The sequence below is a fragment of the Arachis hypogaea genome, chromosome 14, assembly GCF_003086295.3.
Source record: "Arachis hypogaea cultivar Tifrunner chromosome 14, arahy.Tifrunner.gnm2.J5K5, whole genome shotgun sequence".
Taxonomy (NCBI): Eukaryota; Viridiplantae; Streptophyta; class Magnoliopsida; order Fabales; family Fabaceae; genus Arachis; species Arachis hypogaea.
Window position 1 is genome coordinate 118,676,088 of NC_092049.1, and position 18,161 is coordinate 118,694,248.

An 18,161-nucleotide genomic window follows, 5' to 3' on the forward strand; every position below is an offset into this window, starting at 1 on the left:
TTAGGTATATAGCAATTTCAAAGCTTTAATATAGCTAGCTAGCTTTTTCATGCATACACACCAAGCACTCTCACACATGCAAAATATATATATAGAGTAAATATTTTACTATCATACTATGAACTATATAGTAGGAGCCAATAAATTTAGCCATGATGGTTGGTTCTGTCCCGAGATACTGAATTTGGTGACCGGTTACCGTTGTTTGCACCACCACCAGAACCACTTCCTGACCCATATCCACCTCCATGAGCTCCGCCACTTCCGAATCCATATCCGTACCCGGATCCGGATCCAGTCCCAGATCCGAACCCATATCCGAAGCCTCTACCCACCAAACCTGTTGGGGAGCGGCCCGATCCGGAGCCATACCCCCATCCTGCCCCGGGTGCGGATCCCCATCCCCAACTGTAGTCCCAGTTTGGACCATGACCCGACCCAGAGGCACCGTTAGGTGTCCCTGAGGAGGGTGCCCTACCACTTGACATGTCCCAAAGGAGTTTTCTTCCGCCGTGTCCTCCGGCCGCGGCCGCGGAAGCAATCAAGAAAACAAGAAAGAGAGTGAAATGTTTGAGAGTGTTGAATTTTAGCATTGTGTTTTGGCTTTGTCTTGAGATATAATAATAGGCAACTACTCAAATGAAGATGCTAAAAACATCTTTTTATGAAGATTCTTGTGTTAAAAGTGTACTTTGTTTGTTTAGCCACACTTTAAAAAAAATAACACTTTTGCAACACATCAAAATCAAACCATACATTTTATCATCTAATGGTAAAAAAGAAGTATCTTCATATGAAGACAATAGTAAAATCTTCATGGTAGTATCCACCATAATAATATATTATGACCAAAGTAGGGTTTTACAATAATATTGTTTTGGTGGAAAGTAAAAGCAGTAGTGGGTTGTGTTGTGAATCTTGTGAGGTTTGACACGAGGGTGGACACAATGCATGGGAGTGATGCCTTATATAGTGGGTTTTGTTATGATGATAACTCATCAAATTGGATATCACTCACAAGATTGTAATTAAAACCAGTGAACGTGATCATGACTTAGTGCAACATTGCCACCCCATTTGCCTTTTTCTTTTGGTGTTTGCTACGATACGATGATAAATTTATACGTATCGGTACGATAAAAATGTGGACAAATAAAAATTTGACATGTAATTTATATTATCCACGTCGGTATTTAAATTTCTTTTTTTAAAATATATATCATATCACTAATTTTACTAAAATATTCTTATAATTTATATAAAATTGACAAAAACAACCTTTCATTTATTTCTAATAAAAAACTGAAACATCCTTATTTTATTTCAGAAAAACACTAGCCTTATAAACCTAACAAATATAAAAATTCAATAAACTTTAATTTTTAAATTTCAAAATTCAAATAATTTAAAACAAAAGGATTGAGAGAAACAAGATCTGAAAAATACAAAATTGCTCTTCAATCTTCATCTTCTCCCTCTTTCCAACCGTGAGACGCAATCACGACGGTTGCGGCGGCTAGAGGCAACGAGCGGCGGTGAGAGAACAACAAATGAAAGAGGACCACCACTTTTCAGATTTGCAGTTCATCACTTTTTTTCTCTTTGGTTCAACATCTACATTTTGTTATCGTCAATTTATGCCTTAATGATGTTTCGTACCGTTCTACAGCAAGATTTTGATCATGTCAATTTTGTTTGTTGTTCTCCTATTACTGAGTTGTTATGAAAAACAATCCTAATATCTAGGTATTGAACTTATTAATCCACCGAAAAACAGAATATCAATTTTGTTCCTTTGTTCGTGTCAAATTTGCAATTCATCACTTTTTTTACTCTTTGGTTTAACCTCTGCATTTATTCCTTTGTTTTTGTTAATTTGATTCCTCAATGCCTCTGTTATACTATTAAGAATAGCAATTAGCAAAATATTTGATGATGATCGAAAATATTGTCAAAGTGCATGTTTCTTATTACCTATCCTAGCATATCCGCAACATCTTGTTTGCTACTAGCTGTAATATCCTTTCTTTTTAGTTTTATACTAGTAATTGTTATTTACTTCAAAGTTAATAGGATAGATTAGATGATTCATATCTCAATTGGCCTCACTAGGAGTTTAGAAATTGAATCCTTCTAAGAATAGCCTTGACTAGCTATAAGGTCCAAGAACTCTATCTCTCTATATATATACCAGTGAGCTAAGTTACTATTTTCTTCTCTTTATTTCTCAAATCACTTGTGTTTACCACCAATCTTTTTGTAGATATCTATTACATGTCATGAATGTGGCAACTCCAAGCAAGGATTGCCTGGAGCTTGTGAGAGAGTTGCTTGAAACTTTAATAAAGGCTAGAAGTCAGAGGAGTTTGACCTGGCAGGAGGTAAATGTTTATGCAAAGTATTACGTAAAAATTCTCTCAAGTTTCAACAATGAACAAGCACTTAGATGATTTAAGTTGATCCAGTTTACTATAATTCATTAGAAATGCTTGAAATTGCATAGGTGGTTGAAATATACTTTTATGCAAACTATTATATAAAATAATTATTGTAATTGCACAGAGAGAAAATGTGCAAGTAAGTTAGGGAAGAATTACATATCCTCCTAGACAAAAATTGTTTATGACCAAGTTAACTTCGATTGTTGATTGGTCACTCACTATGTAAAAAATGTGCCACATTCAATAATGCTTGTTTTATTAGTTTGAATTATTCCTTTCATGGTTGCATCCTAAACCAGGCACTATAGTAATTAAATGAATCAATAATGCTAAGTGTACTTAAGTGGGGTGCTTAGTAGGTGCAACTCAGGAAAGAAAATTAGGGCCTTATTTGACCACCCTAGCTTTTCTTAAAAATTCTGATTTTATTTCAGATTAAAGAGACCACTCCAAGTGAAGCAACATTAGAAGAAAAGACCTAAATAAAGAAAACCTAAATAGTAGATTGTTCTAGAAGAGGTATAAAAGATATTCAGGAAACAAATTGTAAATGCGCCTGAATTGACAATAATTTGCTTTTAAAATAATAAAAATAATTTCTGGCTATATAGAGCAGACAAAAAAATGCTTAATATATTAATCTAATTCCTTTGAACAAATTGGGGTCCCTGTGTTTGGAAACTTTTTATTTGATTTTAACTGACTTAGATTTAATTAATGAAGTCTCATTTTCTGTTTCTGCATGTGCTTTCTTTCTTTTTACTCATGCATATATTGTGAGGTTTAATATTGTGTGATAGGACCATAATTTTTTGTGAAGAGTATATAATAGAGAGAGGTCGATTGCATATAAAAGAAGAAATTAAAGAAGAAAGTGTCATATATATGGCTCTCTTGTATATGAACAATGTCTTTGATAATAATATTAAAGAGTATATGATAAACTACTATTTTATGGTTTATCTTGTACTCAATTGAGTGGTTTTTATTAATTCTTTACCCACTTATTCATACTATTTGCATGGTTTTATATTTCCTTCCTAATTATGTGTTTGATTGAAAACATGCTTCTTTGATCTTATATTTGCTTATTATTAATTCTCTCTTATTACCATTAGATGCCTTGATATGTGTGTTAAGTGATTTCAGAGATTATAGGACAGGAATGGTTTAGAGGATGGAAAGGAAGCATGCAAAAGTGGAAGGAATACAAGAAGTTGGAGAAATTGCTAAGCTGTCCAGCCTGACCTCTTCGCACTCAAACGGCTATAACTTTAGCTACAGAGGTCCAAATGACGCGGTTCCAGTTGTGTTGGAAAGCTAACGTCCGGGGCTTCAATTTGATATATAATATGCTATAGTTTTCCTGACGCTAGGCAACGCGACCGCGTGCTCCATGCGGCCGCGTCGCAGTGACGGAATTTCAGTGTGGTTGAATTCGAGACCAGTGAATTCTGGGCTGTTTCTGACCCAGTTCTCGGCCCAGAAAACACATATTAGAGGCTATAAAGTGGAGGAATGCATCCATTCATAAAGAGGCTCGGATAATTCACAATTTTAGGAGTAGATGTAGTTTTTAGAGAGAGAGGTTCTCTCCTCTCTCTTAGGATTAGGATTTAGGACTTCTCTTAGTTTTAGGAGTGACTCTCAATCCCAAGTTCTTTATTTTTATTTATTTTTCCAATTTAATTTATGAACTTTTTCATGTTATGATTTGAATATTTTATTTAATATAATTTGAGGTATTTCAGACTTATGATTGCTCTCTTTAATTTATTAATGCTCTTATCCAAGATATTTTCATTCAAGTAGACTTTCTTCCCTTTTGGCTTTGGTTAAATAATTGGAGACTCTTGAGTTATCAAACTCATTGTTGATTGAAAATTGGAATTCTTCAAGAATTAATTCGAGTTCCACTAACTCTAACTTTTCCTAAGGAAAGACTAGGACTTGAGGAATCAGAATTAATTCATCCACTTAACTTACCTTCATAGTTAGAGGTTAACAAAGTGGAAGAAAAATCCAATTCTCATCACAATTGATAAGGATAACCAGGATAGGACTTCCGGTTCTCATACCTTGCCAAGAGTTTATTTTACAGTTATTTATTTATTTTTATTACTTGAAAATATACCTGTGCGCATTGCCCAAACTCCAGAACCCGGCCCCAATTTACAAACTCATAACTAATAATAAGAACATACCTCCCTGCAATTCCTTGAGAAGACGACCCGAGGTTTGAATACTCGGTTATCAATTTCAAAGGGGTTTGTTACTTGTGACAACCAAAACGTTTGTACGAAGAGATTTCTGTCGGTTTAGAGACTATATCTACAACGCGACTGTTTTTATGAAATTCTTTACTGGCAAAAATCCTAACATCAAAATGGCGCCGTTGCCGGAGAATTGCAAACGTGTGCCTTATTATTGGTTATTGTAAATATTTTATTTTTGCTTGTTTATTTGTTTTTATTTTTATTTTTTTACTTTTTCTTAAGTTAAGAGGTTATTGGTTTTTATTTTAAAATTTTTATTTTTCAAAAATCAAATTTCAAAATTCAAATTTAAAAATTTTCAAAAATTCAAATTTAAAAATTTTCAAATTTCAAATTTCAAAAATTCAAATTTCAAAAATTTAAAATTCAAAATTTCAAAAATTTAATTTTTAAATTCAAAATTTAAATAACCTTTTAATTTAAATTTACTTTTATTTTTGTTTTTAATTTTTATTTGCTACTATGAACTCTCACCCCTTTGGCTATGAGTCTGGTTACAATTATGTTGTAGGAAGAAGAAATTACAATGAGAACAGGCATCAAGGTTGGAACAATCAAAGATGGGAGGAGCCACAAGGATTTGATCAACCCTCATGGCAACAACCACCTCCAATGGACTATCAACAACCACCACCATATGCTTATGAATCCTCTCCTCAACATGACTTTGGACCACCATACTCACAAGCCCCTTTCCGCCATTCACCTCCATATGACCCTAACCCTCAACCACCATACCAACCACCTTATGAGCCATATGAACCATATATAGAACCACCCCAATTCCAACCCAATTACTCACAAGAACCACCACTTCAATATTCACCATCTCCATATCCATCAATCCAAGAGCACTATGATCCTATTTATGAAAGTCGAGTGCACCAAGAGACAAAGGATCGTTTCAAGGAAACAGTGGATCAATTTTATGCAACCATTCGTCAATTGGAGCAAGCAATAATGAGTCAATTAGCTTCCCGACGTTCGGACACTCAAGGAACCCCATGGCTTCATGTGGACAATCTAATGAAGAACGTAGTATGAAGGAGATACTAGAAACTCCAGTGAACAGTACGGAGCATGACTTTGTACTGGAACAAGTAGAGGAAGCCAGAATTATTGAAGAAGAAGAATTGGTTGAAGACTTAGGAGATGCAGAACCTCCATGGAAAAGTCCAGTCATAGAACCCCCTTCATAGACGTTTGAAATTGATGCTAAGGAGGGTGTACAACCTCCAAAGCATATCACAGTTAAGGACTCGGAAGAGGTTGATCAAGAGATGGAGATTCAAGAAGAAGAAGCACAACCTCCCATGCCCTTGGAAAGCAATGAAAAGGAGATTGAATTGGAAGAAAGCTACCAAGAGGAAGAGGTTGAAATTAAAGAAGCTTGCAAAGAGGTGGTAATTATCAGAGAAGAGCACAAAGGAGTGGAGCTTGCAATTTCATTAAAAACACCTCCCCCTAAGTTGCCATCATCCTTCACAACATTCAAGTGGGTAAAATTCATATCCCTTAGCTTTCTAATCCCACTTGAATATGGGCTATTGGAGACGGATGGTCAACTTAGAGCTCTTTGTAGCATTAAGAGTAAGAGGAAGATGGCCAGTGGTAAGAATTATCCTGCAAGGTTCATTATGGTTGGAAGCTTTAAGTTTAAACGCAAAGGTTGGTATAAAGCTCAACTGAATGGGTCTAAGAAGCTGTTTGGATGTCTCAGTGAGAATTCCGACTGTTCACCACCCAAGTGGAAAAATGATGATGATCAACAAGAAGATGGGTGCAAAGGCAAGGTCTGGGACCCCGAAATTCAATCCAGAAATCAGCACTCTTGGGGCCTTGTCACTTGCTTTAACTTACTTGAAGGCTTTCTGCGCCTAGTTTGGAACCCCAGAGGCTACTGGAATTACAAACATTGGTGGAGATTCCTGGATGAATACAAGCATAAGCCACCATAACAGGGAGCTCACCAAATGTCCAACTTAAGGACTTTAACTAAAAGTGCTAGGTGGGAGACAACCCACCGTGGTATGATCGTTCCTTTTTTATTTTTTAGTTTTATTTGTTTTTGGGTTTTATTTTATTTTATTGAACCTGGAGTTTTGTATCACATTCATATTAACACTGCATTCTGCATTTTCTTTTCAGATAAAAAAAAAACGCAAGCGACGCGGCAGCGTCGCTGACGCATCCGCGTCACCAGTGCAATGGGAAGAAAAAGATTGAACAGAGAGTCACGCGAAAGCATGGCTGGAGGCGCGCCTTTAGCATAATTTGACCCCACGCGACCGCGTCGCTGACGCGTCCGCGTTAGGTGGGAACATTGGCCTCCCACGCAACCGCGTCACCCACGCGGCCGCGTGACCTGTAAAATCGACGTAAAGGGTGCATGGAAGAGAGTTATGCTGGAATGAGGCTGGAATGGTGCTAGACGCACGAGCCCTACGACGCGTCCGCGTCGTTTTCAAAAAAGGCCATCCACGCGATCGCATGCCCCACGCGACCGCGTCACCCTGGATTTTGGCAATACTAAGTTTTGAACAGAGAGTTGTGCGACCGCGAGGCTGTACTCGCGCCACTAGCACAAATCGAGTCACGCGATCGTGTGCCCCACGCGTCCGCGTCACCCAACCTTATCGCGCACCACGCGACCGCGTCGCCTGCGCCGCACAACATATCCAGATCAGCCAATTTTCTTATCTTTTCTTCTCTAATCCTTATTTTTCTTATCTTTTCTTATTTCTTTCTTCTTCCTTTCTTATTTTCTTTCACCTCCATTCTATTTTATTTAATTTATTTACATATTTTCATTCATTGCATTTTAAATTTGTGCATATTTTTATTTTCTTTTCTGAATTTTTTTATTTTTCTATTGGTGTTAAAAAAAAATTTTTTTTCAACTGTTGCATCTTTTCTTAAATTTATTTTGGTAACTTGTTTTACACTGTGGGATGATATTAATTATCTGCCAATGCCAATTTTTTATGATACTTGCACTCCATTTGCATTGACATGAGCTTGTATTGATACTTCCATTACCCACACTCCTCCCCTATGTTACAAATTTTATACCACTGGCATGCCATGGCTTCTATTATTTTCTCACTTGCATGTTGTAGCTACCATGTAATTGAGACCCTTATTATTTGGCATTAACCCACCCATACTGTATTTATTTTCCTATCTTTATTTCTGGGTTACTCTTCTTCCCTTTTTCTTTCAGGATGGCCACCCGAAAGAGAACCGGAAGACGTTTACATGGGGAGACAGGCAAGTCAATCTGCACAATCTATAGAGAAAAGCATCAGTTGAAGCCACTCGTCCACTTGCACATCTTAGCATGCACCGAGGACGGTGCAATCTTTAAGTGTGGGGAGGTCGATACCGATCTCCATGGGTTAGTACCTTTCTGTTTCAACACCAATGCTTAAATTTTCTTTGTTAAATTAGTTATTGCATTTGCATATTTGTTTGATTTTATGCATTTAGTTACTACTTGGTTAAAGTAATAAAATTCTTTTAAGACCCTATCTTTGAAAAACTTCACTAATGTAAATTGAAAAAATTTTTATGTTAAAACTTGTTTGAAGTTGTATGTGGAACATGGTTTTTGAGCCAAAGAACACACAACCTGTGAGATTTTGAGCTTATTTACATGGTTACATTATGCAACCATAATATTTATTCTTGTGTATTTTCTTCTCTAGAATTACAATCTTTGCTTTGTTTCAGTCTATATGTCCAATATTTAGTGTATTTACATGCTTGCATATGATTGAGGCCATTGTTTGATTTTAGCTCACTTATCCCAAAATTAGCCTACCTTTTACATCACCCTTGTTAGCCCCCTTGAGCTTTTAAATCCCTTCTGTTTTATAACCACATTATTAGCCTTAAGCAGAAAAACAAAATAAGAATCCCAAGTTGAATCCTTGGTTAGCTTAAGATAGATATTGTGTAAAATTTAAGTGTGGGAAATTTTATGGAAACATGGGATGATATGAAAAAGTAGGGAATTAAATTGAATAATTTATTTGAAATTTTGGGAAGCATGCTCATGTGAAATCAAAATAATTAAAGTACCATGTGCATTGAAGAAAAATATATTAAGTAATTAAATAAGGGGATACAAAAAAAAAAAGAAGAAGAAGAAAAGAAAAATGAAAAAAATATATTACCCCAAATGCAAAATAAAAAGAATCAATGCACATGGAACAAAATTCAAAAATAAGTTTGATACATGAGCATGTAATACAAAAGTGAAAAAAATTTGGGTAGTTAGGTAAAGTATTTTAAATTTGTATAAAGTATGTATATGTTAGGTGAGATCTTAGACTAATCAAGGATTCACTTTACTAGCTCACTTAGCCTTATATATACCCTTACCTTTACCTCAGCCCCATTACAACCTTAAAAAGACCTCATGATATTTGCATTGATACATTAAATATTTGTTGATTGGTTAGATGAAGAACAAGGTTTAGAAAGCATGACTAGAGAAGAGTAGAGTGAATTACCCTATACACTTAAGAGACTAGAGTGATATACACTACCAGTGAAGGTTCAGTGCTTAATTCTATGTTCCCTGCTTTCATGAGCTATCTTCTTACAAGTTTACTTGCTTTTTATTGTATGATTTGAATTAGTGGAATTTGAATTACTTTTGTCTTGAAGAACTTATTTACTCTTAACCAAGTAAGTAAAAGCATTTAGCATGTAGTTGCATTCATAGGTTGCATTTCATACCATTCCTCTTCATTTTTATAGCTTCTCTTGAGCTTAGCATGAGGACATGCTAGTTTTTAAGTGTGGGGAGGTTGATAAACCACTATTTTATGGTTTATCTTGTACTCAATTGAGTGGTTTTTATTAACTCTTTACCCACTTATTTATACTATTTGCATGGTTTTATATTTCCTTCCTAATTATGTGTTTTGATTGAAAATATGCTTCTTTGATCTTATATTTTCTTATTATTAATCCTCTCTTATTACCATTAGATTCCTTGATATGTGTGTTAAGTGATTTCAGATATTACAGGGCAGGAATGGTTTAGAGGATGGAAAGAAAACATGCAAAAGTGGAAGGAATACAAGAAGTTGGAGAAATTGCTAAGCTGTCCAGCCTGACCTCTTCGCACTCAAACGGCTATAACTTTAGCTACATAGGTCCAAACGACGCGGTTCCAGTTGCGTTGGAAAGATAACGTCCGGGGCTTTAATTTGATATATAATATGCTATATTTTTCCTGACGCTAAGCGACGCAACCACGTACTCCATGCGGCCGCGTCGCAGTGACGGAATTCCAGCGTGGTTGAATTCGAGACCAGCGAATTCTGGGTTGTTTCTAACCCAGTTCTCAGTCCAGAAAACACAGATTAGAGGCTATAAAGTGAAGAAATGCATCCATTCATAAAGAGGCTCAGATAATTCACAATTTTAGGAGTAGATGTAGTTTTTAGAGAGAGAAATTCTCTCATCTCTCTTAGGATTAGGATTTAGGACTTCTCTTAATTTTAGGAGTGACTCTCAATCCCAGGTTCTTTATTTTTATTTATTTTTTCAATTTAATTTATGAACTTTTCCATGTTATGATTTGAATATTTTATTTAATATAATTTGAGGTATTTCAGACTTATGATTGCTCTCTTTAATTTATTAATGCTCTGTGTTTATCCAAGTTATTTTCATTCAAGTAGAGTTTCTTCACTTTTGGCTTTGGTTAAATAATTGGAGACTCTTGAGTTATCAAACTCATTGTTGATTGAAAATTGGAATTCTTCAAGAATTAATTCGAGTTCCACTAACTCTAACTTTTCCTAAGGAAAGACTAGGACTTGAGGAATCAGAATTAATTCATCCACTTAATTTACCTTCATAGTTAGAGGTTAACAAAGTGGGAGAAAAATTCAATTCTCATCACAATTGATAAGGATAACCAGGATAGGACTTCCGGTTCTCATACCTTGCCAAGAGTTTATTTTACAGTTATTTATTTATTTTTATTGCTTGAAAATATACCTGTGCGTATTGACCAAACTCCAGAACCCCAATTTACAAACTCATAACCAATAATAAGAACATACCTCCCTGCAATTCCTTGAGAACTCGGTTATCAATTTCAAAGGGGTTTGTTACTTGTGACAACCAAAACGTTTGTACGAAGGAATTTCTGTCAGTTTAGAGACTATATCTACAACGCGACTGTTTTTATAAAATTCTTTACTGGCAAAAATCCTAACATCAGTATATAATACAAGTTTAAAGGTTTTTTAACTGGCACTCTCTTGTAAATTGCAAATATTTTAACTAATATAAAAGTTTATGTAGGCATTTGACGGGAAGAAATGGGAGAAGTTTAATAGCAAAAAGGTTGTTTCACTGGTATTTGCAAGGATGCAAAGAAAGAACAAAAAATTTTTCGTACAAAGGTGAAGAAGCAGCACAGTTATTTGCTGCTGGGGACTCTGAACATGTCAATATTTCATGTGAATGTGTATATATGTGAATGTATATTAGGTACTGTTAATTAGTTTTGTCAATGTTGTAATAAAGCCTAAAAAAGATGTGAATGTATATGTGAATCGATTTTTTTGACTTGCTCTTATGATAGATCAACCATCTAGAATATTCTTACCAGATCAGCTATCAAAGCTTCTTTGTATTTGTCCTCTGAATTAGTGTTTTACTGTTTTGAATCTAATTCAGAAATTCAAGTATTGAAGCATGGTAAAATATATATAATAGTATAGTATGCTGTTCACAGGATAAATTATTAAAGAAAAATAAAGTATTTGATAAGATAAAACATCATAATTAAAACAAAAAAGTCCATGATTTAAGATCTAAGCTATAAAAAAATGTAAAAAATTTAAAATATAATAGAAAAACCAATTAAAAATTTAAAATATAATGGAAAGACCAATTAATGTGAAATAATAATTAACTTAAGAGTAAAGTATCGTTTTTGTCCCCATCGTTTGGGGTAAATCCTATTTGTGTCCCTAACGTTTAAATCGTCCTATTTGTATTCCTAACGTTTGTAAAAGTGATTCAATGTTATCCTGCCGTCAATTACACATCATGAACGCTTTAGTTTGAGTTTTAAAAACCTCTTCTTGAAGTTAGAATATAAATGTTTGGGATAGAATCGATGATCTACTCCGAAAAATAGCTCATCAAATGTTAAAACTAATTCCTATAACATTTACATAATTCACTTTTCTAAGGGCATGATTGAATCTAAACACAAATAGTAGGTATAATATTAAAATTAACCACATCTAAGTGAGACCTAATTGAGAATGAATACATCCAAGTGAGAATAATTGAAAAATATAATCTGATTTGTTAGTATAATTGATAGTAGGATAACATTGAATCACTTTTATAAACGTTAAGGATACAAATAGAACGATTTAAACGTTAGGGACACAAATAGGACTTACCCCAAACGTTGGGGACAAAAATGATACTTTACTCTTAACTTAAAATTATTAAATTAATCAAAGATGGTAAGTTCTTTAATTTTACAACCAATTGTCTTAAGTTTATAATTTTTTTTAAGAAAAAAATCTTTTAAATAATAGAAAGATCAAACAGAAAATTAACAAAATAAAGATCCGAACTTTTAAGAATATCTATTGTAGCCTATATAAATAAGAATTCCGAATCTTTAATTCTGTAAAGTCATTCATATAATGTCGACAGAAGGATCCATATAAAATATAGTGCATAAAAAATTTTTAAGTAAAAGGAATGAAACTAACCAACTCTAAACATAAATCAAACATGATTATATGATAAATACGGATTTTTAATTTGTATCTGAATATTTTTGTTTATACTTATTGTAATTCTTGGTAGCTGAGCCAATAACATTGTGTAGCATCAAATTGTAGGACCTTAGAATTAAATTGAGGTAACTAAATCGATCATTGATCCTAATTTTCTCATTATAATAATAATTCAACAAAATATATAAATGAATAAAGATGGATCCGTTTTTTATACAAATACCAAATAACATTCATGATATCTACATAACTATAAAAAAGAGTAATGTTTAATTTAAATAATCACTTAACATGTGGTTAACACTTCACTAAACAAAAAACAGATGTGACATTCAAATAATAACACTACAACTATTAAACCAAGAAATCAAAAGAATTCAATAAACCAATGGTCATTCTTCTTTAACTTTAGCAAAATAATAACACACTACAACCTCTTCCAACCTCTTTCCACTCTCACATTCTTCAACTTCACATAACTTTTTTTGACTTCTTCTCCAATCTTTCTTGCATACCATTCGTCATCATCTAGGCTTTTTGCAGCAAACAGTAATGATGGTGGTGCTATTTTCAATATATCTACATAAACCAAAATCTAAAGTTAACATGAAGGCACAAATTGATAGACACTGATAGATGAAGAATGGAATTCATGGTTTGGTATAGAACGATAGGTAAAACATTTTTTTCCTTTCATAGTTTGCATAAATATTTACCTCTTGCCTGGTCAAACTCCTCCGACTTCTGGCCTTTATTAAGAGTTCAAGCAACTCTCTCATAAGTTCTAGGAAGTCCTTGCTTGGAGTTGTCACATTCATGACATGTAATAGATATCTACAAAAGGATTGGTGGTAAACACAAGTAATTTGAGAAATAAAGAGAAGAAAAGAGTAACTTAGCTCACGGGTATATATAGAGAGAGAGATAGAGTTCTTGAACCTTATAGCTAGTCAAGGCTATACTTGGAAGGATTCAATTTCTAAACTCCTAGTGAGACCAATTGAGATATGGATCATCTGATCTATTCCATTAACTTTGAAGTAAATAACAATTACTAGTGTAAGACTAAAAAGAAAGGATGTTACAGCTAGTAACAAACAAGATGTTGCAGATATGCTAGGATAGATAATAAGAAACACGCACTTTGACAAGATTTTCGATCATCATCAAATATTTTGCTAATTGCTATTCTTAATAGTATAATAGAGGCATTGAGTTATCAAATTAACAAGAACAAAGGAACAAAATGCAGAGGTTGAACCAAATAGTAAAAAAAGTGATGAATTGCAAACCAAAACAAGAACAAAGGAACAAAATTGATATTCTGTTTTTCGGTGGATAAATAAGTTCAATACCTAGATATTAGGATTGTTTTTCATAACAACTCAATAATAGGAGAACAACAAAAAAATTGACATGATCAAAACCTTGCTATAGAACGGTACGAAACACCATTAAAGCATAAATTGACGATAACAAAATGCAGATGTTGAACCAAAGAGAAAAAAAGTGATGAACTGCAAACCTGAAAAGTGGTGGTCCTCTTTCATTTGTTGTCTCTCACCGCCGCTTGTCGCCTCTAGCCACCGCAGCCGTCGTGATTGCGTCTCACGGTTGGAAAGGGGAAGAAGATGAAGATTGAATAACAATTTTGTATTTTTCAGATCTTGTTTTTCTGGATCCTTTTGTTTTAAATTATTTGAATTTTTGAAATTTAAAAATTAAAGTTTATTGAATTTTGATATTTGTTAGGTTTATAAGGTTAGTGTTTTTCTGAAATAAAAATAAGGATGTTTCAGTTTTTTATTAGAAATAAATAAAAGGTTATTTTTGTCAATTTTATATAAATTATAAGGATATTTTAGTAAAATTAGTGATATGATATATATTTTAAAAAAAGAAATTTAAATGCTGATGTGGATAATATAAATTACGTGTCAAGTTTTTATTTGTCCACGTTTTTATTGTACCGATACATATAAATTTATCATCGTACCGTAGCAAATACCTTTTCTTTTTATTTATTTTAGATAAAAATTCACGTGCAGTTAATTTTACATAAAATTGATAACTGAGAATAGTTAAATAAAAATTTAGTCAAATCAATTAAATTATTTTACAATTTTTAACTATCAATTTTACGTAAAGTTGACTGTACCTGAATTTTCATCTTTATTTATTTCAGAATTGTCAATTTAGCATAGTTCTAATTCATTTTAAAAACTAGTTTAAGGAATGAAAATATCCCATACTAAAAAATATTTTAAAACACTTATTCTTAAGAGATATAAAATTTGTAATATTTTTTATATTTAAGTATAGACATTTAAAGATTCTAATTCATTCTTCTAATTATCTTTTTAAAATCTAAATAGTCAAAAATTTAAATATATATGTTATTTTTAAAAATATTAAAAGAATAAAAAATTTTAAATTTTATTTATTTCAAAATTAAGAGAATAATTAAAAAAATGAATTATAATTTCTAATCATTTTTTTATTTACAAATATTTATAAAAAAAAATACTATGAATCTTAAATGCTATGCCTAAAACTATTAATGATATCAATGCATCATGTAAATTAAGTAGTCTAACTCGTCCCTAAAAAATATCTCCAAAGGGGCATGAGGAATGAGTAAATAATATTTAATTTAGAGGAGTGCTACACATACAAGTCATTTTTGTTTACAAGTCTTACAAGTTTTTAATTTATTGGGGTAATTGCATGATATTATATATTGTTATGAGCAATGCTAGAGAGCTAGTAATTTTTGTAATTTGTAGCTATCAAATAGTTATCAATGATGATTTTAATGGTGTGAGATTGGTGTAAAATTTCATTCTGTTACGGACCCGAGCCACGGAGCTCGGACCCGGGACCGCACCCAACCCGGCTCCACGGGTCCAACCCGCACCTCGCTCAGAAGGCCCCAAAAACCGGCCTTCCAGAGCTCCTAACCAACTTTTCGAATTCATTCGTCCATCTTACCTTAACCAGATAAGATAAGATAAGATACCCGTCATCGCCTATAAATAGAGGACCCAAGTCCCTCCAGGTATTCATTCATTCCTCACACCTTATACCTCTTAGATCCATTCTGACTTGAGCGTCGGAGTGTCTTTGCAGGTACCTCCCCCATTGCTCCAGTCAGGCAACCCGGCTTCAGCCCAGGTCCGCAGGTTCCCGATCCATCCTTCAACCCGTACCAGAGACATCTCGTACATTGGCGCCGTCTGTGGGGAACCTGTGCCAGCCGAGCCGGATGGGGGACGTCCTGGAGGAAACCCCCTCAAGCCAGGATGACTCCCGACCGCTTCATCCAACCCCAAAACACCGGGAGGTCGCGAACCAAGCAAGAATAGCAAGTACTGTCCACCACACGAACGACCACGTCGTCACGGACCAACGACATCCTGAGAAGGCCAGGGACAAAGCGGCGCAGATCATCCAGGATCTCTGCCTCCGGGTCCAGGAGCTCGAAGGCAAATTGACCAATAGAGAAAAACACAACAACGAACACGGAAGCTAGGCAACTTCCAGATCAAGATCTCGCCGCGGCAGGTCGCCAACCCGACGACCCGATAGGAGAAATGGTCGCAGCGCCTCATGCAACCACGAACACGAGAAATCGCCGGAACGGCGGTACAACAAAAAACACCACCGCAGCGCCTCCCGAGATTTAAGTCGTCAACACGACTCAGACGAAGATCGGAGGTACCGGAATACCAAGCGCACAAGAAACGACCACACAATAATGGGAACTACACCCTTCACAGAAAGAATCTTAAGAGCAAAACTCCCCAAAGGTTTCGACAAACCTACCGACATGAAGTACGATGGGACCAAGGATCCCCAGGAACATCTAACGGCCTTCGAAGCCAGGATGAACCTAGAGGGAGCGGCCGACGCGGTCCGATGCAGAGCCTTCCCGGTAACCCTTGCAGGGCCGGCAATCAAATGGTTCAAAGCCCTCCCAAACGAATCCATAGCCAGTTTCCACGATATAACACGAAAGTTCATGGCCCAGTTCACAACTAGAATCACCAAAGCCAAGCACCCCATCAGTTTGCTAGGGGTCACGCAAAAACAAGAAGAATCCACAAGGAAATACCTCGACCGCTTCAACGACGAATGCCTAACGGTTGACGGACTCACGGATTCCGTCGCCAGCCTTTGCTTAACCAACGGACTCATGAACGAAGATTTTCGCAAACACCTCACCACCAAACCAGTATGGACCATGCACAAGATCCAAAATGTCGCCAAAGATTATATCAATGACGAAGAAGTCAGCCAGGTTGTCGCCGCCAACAAACGGCAGCACGACAACACCCCACACGGCAACCCGACTTCTCGCCAAAATCCACCACCCAGAGAGAGTCAAAGGGACCACCCCAGACCGACAAATACAAACCGACCACCGAGAATTGGCAAATTCTCTAACTACACACCCCTGACAGCACCAATTACCGAAATATACCACCAAATAGCAGATCGAGGCATCATTCTGAAAGCCCGACAACTCAAAGAAAGGACGGGAGGCAACAAAACCCTCTACTGCGACTACCACCGAGGTTACGGTCACAGAACACAAGATTGTTTCGACCTTAAAGACGCCCTCGAACAAGCCATACGAGACGGCAAACTCCCAGAATTTGCCAAAATCATCAGAGAACCGAGACGTGCGGAAAGAGACAGGTCGCCGGAAAAAGACGGGCGTAACCCGAGAACCCAGAAGCAACCCTCCAGGGAAAGCCCGGAAGACGACCCGACCATCATAATCAACGTCATCACGGGCAAGGACATATCAAGCAAGTCAAAACTAACAATGAAAAAAGATCTCAAAGTAATGGCGGTCAGAAACCAAACTCCAACCATTGCAGCCGACAACACGATAACCTTCTTACCAGAGGATTGCCAGCACGGCACCTCGGCCGAAGATGCCCCCTTCGTCATCTCGGCTAGAATCGGAACAGGATTAGTACGAAGAATACTGGTGGACACCGGGGCAGACTCGAACATCCTCTTCTGAGGAGCCTTCGACAAGCTCAGGCTCCACAACAACAACCTCCAAACACACCGCAACAGCGTCACGGGACTCGGAGACAACTTCCTCAAACCAGACGGCTCAATCACCCTTCCCATCACCATAGGAACAAGTAACCAAAAGAAGACAGTCCTATCTGAATTTGTAATCCTAAAAGACTCCACAGCCTATAACGTGATTCTCGGAATAAAAACAATCAACGACTTCTCTGCAATCATCTTTACCAAATACATCCTCATGAAGTTTAGAACCGACGACGGCTCCGTCGGTACCATCCACGGGGACCGAGAGGTCGCAGCCGAATGCGACAACACCAGCCTAGCTCTAAGGAAGAAATCCCGAGACGCGGCCGGGGTATTCCTAGCCGACCTAGATGCCCGCCAAGACGACCAACCCAGGCCAGAACCAGAAGGAGACATGGAAAAACTACAAATAGGGCCAACCAAGGAGGAATACACCTTCATTAATAGGAACCTCCCATACGATCTTAAAGAAGAACTCTCCCAACTCCTGAAGCAAAATAGAGACTTGTTCGCATTTACACCAGCCGACATGCCGGGAATAAACCCCGACCTTATGTCCCACCGGCTAGCCGTGG

The 18,161-nt window shown here is 36.0% G+C and overlaps 2 long non-coding RNA genes across 2 annotated transcripts; one reads left to right on the forward strand and one right to left on the reverse strand.

Moving 5' to 3' along the window:
• The first annotated feature begins 1,432 nt into the window (after window positions 1–1,432).
• On the forward strand, window positions 1,433–4,195 carry LOC140178331 (uncharacterized). Its single transcript, XR_011871175.1, has 3 exons — window positions 1,433–1,746; window positions 2,264–2,381; window positions 2,876–4,195. It is a non-coding gene; the product is annotated as an uncharacterized lncRNA (long non-coding RNA).
• An 8,480-nt stretch (window positions 4,196–12,675) lies between these two features.
• LOC112740551 (uncharacterized) lies at window positions 12,676–14,317 on the reverse strand. Its single transcript, XR_003171219.3, has 3 exons — window positions 14,039–14,317; window positions 13,230–13,347; window positions 12,676–13,092 (listed from the first exon to the last, which is right to left on the reverse strand). It is a non-coding gene; the product is annotated as an uncharacterized lncRNA (long non-coding RNA).
• Between the last annotated feature and the right edge of the window lie 3,844 nt (window positions 14,318–18,161).